The following is a 6,399-nucleotide window of genomic DNA, read 5'->3' as shown; positions in this document are numbered from 1 at the left end:
AGGAGAGTTCAACTGTTGGTCTTTAGTGGAGTGCCTGACAGTTAACAGATGGTGGATCCTGTGACTAAAGAGTTTAGCCAGTTATTCATATACCATTGGAACTTCGAGCTACAGGTCCATAAGGTCCCCTTGGTAGCTCAATGGATTTAAGTTGAAGATCAATTCTTGGTGTTGATTTGAAATGTTCAAATTGACAAGAGGTAATTCGATTATATAAGATATCATTGGTATGGTGTATGAGATACATCAAGTAGAGGATTAATGTAGATGAGATTTACATTAAGTGCCATGGAATAGAAAAAGAGTTATGGTTTATATGTTTCATGAGATGTAATATTAAAACTATAAGTTATAAATATATTATGGTAAGTTAGTTATCATTTATCTTTATAATAATATTAATTATTGGATAATTATCTTTTTTTCTCTAATAACCAATTGAGTGGGAGGTTATTGGTGGTTTTCATGGTAACCGTGAGTTAAAAGGAAAAATGTTTTCCTAATTTTAGTATTCAAGAAATTTGTTGTTTTGAGATTTCCAATCTCGAAAAATACTCATAGAGAGTTGTCAAGTAAATAAAATTTACTAAGCGACAGTTTGGAGTGAGCTAAACGATTGTGGAGTACTCTTAGGCGATAGACACTCAGCTAAGCGATGAACTAAATGATCACATAACTTTTAGTAGAGATTGCTTAGCTTTTCCTAAACGATTGGGCATCGACCTATACGATAGGTTCTTCCATCTCCCACTTGCTTAATTGTTTACACGATTGTGTTTCCTCCGATTTTCTGCCTCAAACCAAGTCCACACAGAGCCCACCCTCTGGATTCTCACATCGAGAATATCAAGGTAGCCTTCTTGGTGGTATCATACTCAACTCGACACTGTCGAGATTCTGTGGAGGCCGTTCGTGGTGTTCGGGGTGTTTGTGACCTTGGCGATCGCTTAGTTCGAGTTCGCAGTGTTTGTGCTGTGTAGCGGTCGTGTTGGACGAGCATTCTTGTGTTGCTGTGTTACTGTGTTCGAGCATTCGTGATCAAGGAGCTCGAAGATGAGTCTGCAAAAGTGTGTAGATTTTTGTCCTTCATTTTTTTTATAGCATGCTATAATTTCTCTATTTAATGCATAACCGTATGTTTCTATTTGTGATTATAATTGTAAAGTTCATATACGATTATAATTTGGAATGATCTTTCCACTGCTCATGAAAATCTTCGTGTTCGATTTCCTTCAATTGGTATCAGAGACAGGTTGTTCTAATATTCTAAAATTCAATTCGGTTTTGAACTTCTTTTACAATCATGGTGGGTTTTCTGCATTCGTGTTTAATTGTTAAGTGCATTTGTGGATAGAGTTGATGAATGTTTTCGGGTTTAATTGCCTTTGGTTAAAGTTTTCTTGAATTACAAAGTGTTAATTTGTAAGGACCCCTGTGTTTTTTTGGTGTAATTAACTTGCTATCGAGTCTATAATTCAAAGAGTTTTAGTTAGTTGAGTCGTTCGTGATGAAGTTTGAAGCATGGAGATGCGGTTCTCAACTTAGGGAGAAGACCAAGAGTTGATCGTATTGTGTAGCCTAAGGTAAACGATCGTTAGGATTTATTTAAGCGATAGTGTAGATTTTTCTATATGATCGTATAGTATTTACTAAACGATTGTTTAGCTAATGCTAAGTGATGGGGTAAATCATTTACTCTATCGCGTAGCGTTGGTTGCCCAATCGCGTAGGCACTGGAGGTAGATGATCGTAGTGGGAGCATGTGATGCTCATCATTTAGTAAAAGGCGTGTGTTAAACGATTGTGTAGTTAGCAAGCTTCATCGCTTAGTTACTACCTACACGATCGCGCGGTATACGATACGAAGGCGCTCGCTAAGCGATCGTTTAGGCGATGGTGCTTTGTCGCATCATAATCATTTAGACAATCGTGAAAGGCGTGCGTTCTGCGGAGTGCGCTAGGCGATCGTGTACCTTAGGCTTCATCGCTTAATAAAAGGTACATGATCGTTGCTAAACGATTGTTTAGCTCCGGGAGCATTGGTAAATTATAAAATGAAGCGTTTGTTCTTTCGTATAGACGATCGCTGGGAGTTTGGTACACGATGGTTGGAGACACGTTGCTTCGCCCTGACAGTTCAAGACTCGATTCACCTGTTTAAACCGGAGACTCCTTGTTTTTGTAATAGTTAGCTTTAATTTTGTGGATTTGAGGCAATTTTACCCGGTTCATCAACATTTGTTTATTATATATGTGATGTATGGTGATTATATGGCAAAGTGTTTGACATATAGTTTTAAAAACCCACCTTAGGTTATGTAATTATTCATGCATCATGTATTATAAATGTTATAATCTAGCATGAAGAAATTACATGAAAGTATGCACATGCATCATGAAATATAAGAGTTATATTTTGCATGCAGTGAGCATTACATGCATCATCCTTTTATTATAAGTGTTATAGTCTAAGGGTGAATGGAAGCATGTTTTGCTTGTTTCATTGTGTTTTGTATAAGTGTTATAATAAAGAATAGCAATGAATGAACAATGCATTGAGATATGACACTTAGGCTGTTTATAATCGTTATGAATGCTTGCATGTCTTAGCTTTGCATTGTGGTTTTGGTTATTTCCGTTTATAAGTGTTATAAGGAAATTAGAACCAAAATCAATAAGAAAAAGTTGCATGCGGACTTAGGGTGAACTCAGTTTTTAAAAAGGATTTAAAATTGGATTGAAATTAGACCTAAGTTCAAATGATTAAAGAGTTTAGTAAACATAGATTAATCTTTTAAAATCAGTTTATATAGGATTAAATTGATTGGCATAAAAGATTAAATTTGTTTAAAATCTATCTATAAGGGGACCTTTTATCTAAAGCGGGTTCTGTCGTAGGCTGGGGTTCTTAAGCTTAATGAAAAATATAACACCCCCTACCTGGGAATCTACCTGGAAAGGTGAATTAGATAGATTTTTTTACAAGTATGCGACATATTGTGGTCAAAGACTTCCGTTAAAGTGTTTAATAGATGATGATCAAAAGTTTGAATTATTCCAAAGGTAAAAGTTACTCTTGGAAAACCTAATAATCTATCTTAGTTAAAATTCTTAGCCTGTTTTTTTCTAATAAACTATAACCCTAGGTTATAAAATACTTAAATGGAGGAAAGAGATGTATCTGATATGTCTATGATTCCACTCATGTTTCTCCTGTTATGTTCACACCGTGAGATTCATGCTTGGCCTCGTGGTTCCCTGGGAGTATTCCCCCTTCGATGGTCGTTTTCATGAGATCAATATCAAGGTGGAACTACAGAGAGTGTTTATAGTAAGTGGGTGAAGGTGTGTGTCAACATGTCCTATGGTCTTTGTCATTAGTTCACAATCTGTGAGATCATCTCTGTACTTCCTCTATGGGTACGCTCGCCGGAGCACCCTTTAGGCACTGGTTTGTACAGTTGGTCAAGATCAGGTGAAATGATGGACATGCAGAATTTGCGATGTCATCTTAGGCCTTTTATTTAGAATTATGTAGGTTTGGGGGATTTAAGTAGAATAGCAGCAATATGTTAGAATTCATTGATGAAAATGAGCTTGCGTTGTTCAGGTAGGTTCCTAACATAATTGCCGCATATTCTCATGAATTCCTAACATAATTGCCGCATATTCTACTTAACAGCCCTTATAATTCTAAATAAAAAGCCTAAGATGACATGCATTTCTGCATGTCATCGGTGAACTATAGAAATGGATAGGGTCGTTCTAGGTGTTGCCCTAATAGAATTTTTTCCTTCGAATTGGTTTTTTGGGGCAGATCTCTAAGGCCTAAAATGGCGGGTCATACTTACGGGAGATTGTTAAGTAAGTTAATGATCTCTTGGCCAAATCAATGATGACTAGTTGTTATAGGAACAAGAGTTGTTCTGGAATTAATGACTAGTTGAGAACTTTTCAATTTAGAGGAGGGATAAATGACCTCCCTTCGGCGGCTTTTGTCCTAAATCTTTAAAGCATCATTGCGAAACTAGATGTCACATGGGGTTCATATTAGTTTTGCTAAAACCTTATTAGATGTTGTTTATTTTACAACTGGTATTTGCCTAAAACCTAACATAGGTCAATGTGTTTTTCTTTTCAGCAACTCGTTAGTATTTCTGCTTAGTGCTTTTAATATGACCGATTACATACAGTGGAAAGAATCGTGTGAAACGTATTTCGTGGCAAACGACCTCGAATTTGTCATGGTTGAGGAGTGTCCTCAAGTCCCAACCCTTGATGCACCGCAAAGTGTTCACAATACATATGAGATGTGGATGAAGGCTAATTCATTGGCCTAACTTCACATTTTGTTTAACATACTTGATGTTTTGGCCAAAAGGGTTGAGCATGGTCATTGCATACGAGATCATGAACTCGTTGCAAGATTTTTTTGAACGTCAGTTCTTACTTTTTGAGCATAAAGGGATAGATGACAAAACCAGTAGTGTCAGTTGTTTTGACACTGTTCCCACTACTCTCCAAAAAAGGAAGAAAGACAGTAAATTTGATTTATTGGTCTTGGAGACGTGTTTGATTGAGAATGATGATTCTGCCTGGATCTTAGATTCGGATGCTACCAATCATGTCAGTTCCTCTTACCAAGGATTCAGTTCCTGACAAACGTTGCCACAGGGAGAGATGACTCTACAAGTCGGTACTGGTGAGGTTATTTCAGCTATTGCTATAGGTAGGCTGAAGTTATTTGTTGACAAGAAACGCTATCTACTACTGGATAATGTTTTCGTAGTTTCTTATATTAAGAGGAACTTAATCTCGGTTTCTTGTCTCATTGAACAAGGGTATACCGTCTCTTTTCTGAGAATAAAATGTTTATTTTCAAGAATGGAATGGAGATTGGTTTTGGTTCAATGGAAAGTAACTTATATGTACTAAGTTTGTTAGTCATAAAAGCCTTATTTAACACTGAAATGTTCAGTATGACAACAACAGCTAAAAGACCAAAGGTTTCTCCTAAGGAAAACACCTATCTTTGGAATCTAACGTTAGGTCACATCAACCTCAATAGGATTGAGATGTTGGTGAAAAGTGGATTTCTAAAGAGTTTAGAAGAAAATTCATTGCCGGTATGTGAATCACGCCTCGAAGGCAAGATGACCAAACGACCTTTTACTGGAAAAGGTTACAGAGCCAAGGAAGCCTTAGAGCTTGTACATTCAGATCTCTGTGGTCCGATGAATGTTAGAGCTTGGGGTGGGTATGAATATTTCATCTCTTTCATAGTTGATTATTCAAGGTTTGAGTATCTCTACCTAATGCAATGTAAGTCTAAAGCCCTCGAAAAGTTCAAGGAGTATAAGGCTGAAGTTGAAAACTTGTTAGGTAAGAAGATAAAAACACTACGATCTGATCGTGGTGGAGAGTATATGGACGTCTAATTCTAGAACTATATGATAGAACATGGGATTGTATCCCAACTCTCGGCCCCTGGTACACTTCAACAGAATGGTGTATCAGAAAGGAGAAACATAACCTTGTTGGACATGGTTCGGTCTATGATGAGTTATGCTCATCTTCTAGACTCGTTTTGGGATTTTGCAGTGGAGACTGCATGCTATATCCTGAACAATGTTCCCTCGAAAAGTGTTTCTGAAACACCTTTTGAGTTGTGGAGAGGCTGTAAAAGTAGTTTACGCCACTTTAGGATTTGGGGCTATCCGGCATATGTGTTAGTGACTAACCCAAAGAAGTTGGAACCGCATTCGAAGGTTTGCCTCTTTATAGGCTACCCCAAGGAAACGAGAGGTGGATACTATGATCTGAGTGAGAACAAAGTGTTTGTTTCTACAAATGTTACCTTCTTGGAAGAAGACCACATCCGGGATCATAAGCCAAGGAGTAAGCTCGTTTTGCGTAAAATTTCTAGTGAGACCGAGACTGCTGAGGGTTCTCAACAAGAGTTGTTGAACAAGCCGTCAGATCAACAAGAGTTGTTGAGGTCAGAACATCTAGTCAACCAACTCAAGATTTGAGATTGCCTCGACATAGTGGGAGGGTTATGAACCCATCGGATCGCTACATGGGTTTGACTGAAGCCCAAAACGTCATTTCAAATGATGGGGTTGAGGATCCGTTGTCTTTTAAGAAAGCAATGGAGGATGTTGACAAAGATGAATGGGTTAAGGCCATGAACCAGGAAATGAAGACCACGTACTTCAATAACGCATGGGAGCTTGTTGATCCACCTGATGGGGTAAGACCTATTGGGTGTAAGTGGATCTATAAGCGAAAGAGAGGTGTAGATGGAAAGGTGCAAACCTTTAAGGCTTGACTTGTGGCAAAGGGTTAACGAGTTACATGATCCACCCGTATGTCTCTATATACATTTTTAAGCTATGA

Source organism: Benincasa hispida, chromosome 10 (genome assembly GCF_009727055.1).
Source record: "Benincasa hispida cultivar B227 chromosome 10, ASM972705v1, whole genome shotgun sequence".
Classification (NCBI taxonomy): Eukaryota; Viridiplantae; Streptophyta; class Magnoliopsida; order Cucurbitales; family Cucurbitaceae; genus Benincasa; species Benincasa hispida.
The sequence above is the reverse complement of the archived record's forward strand: the minus strand, read 5'-3'. Positions refer to the sequence as shown.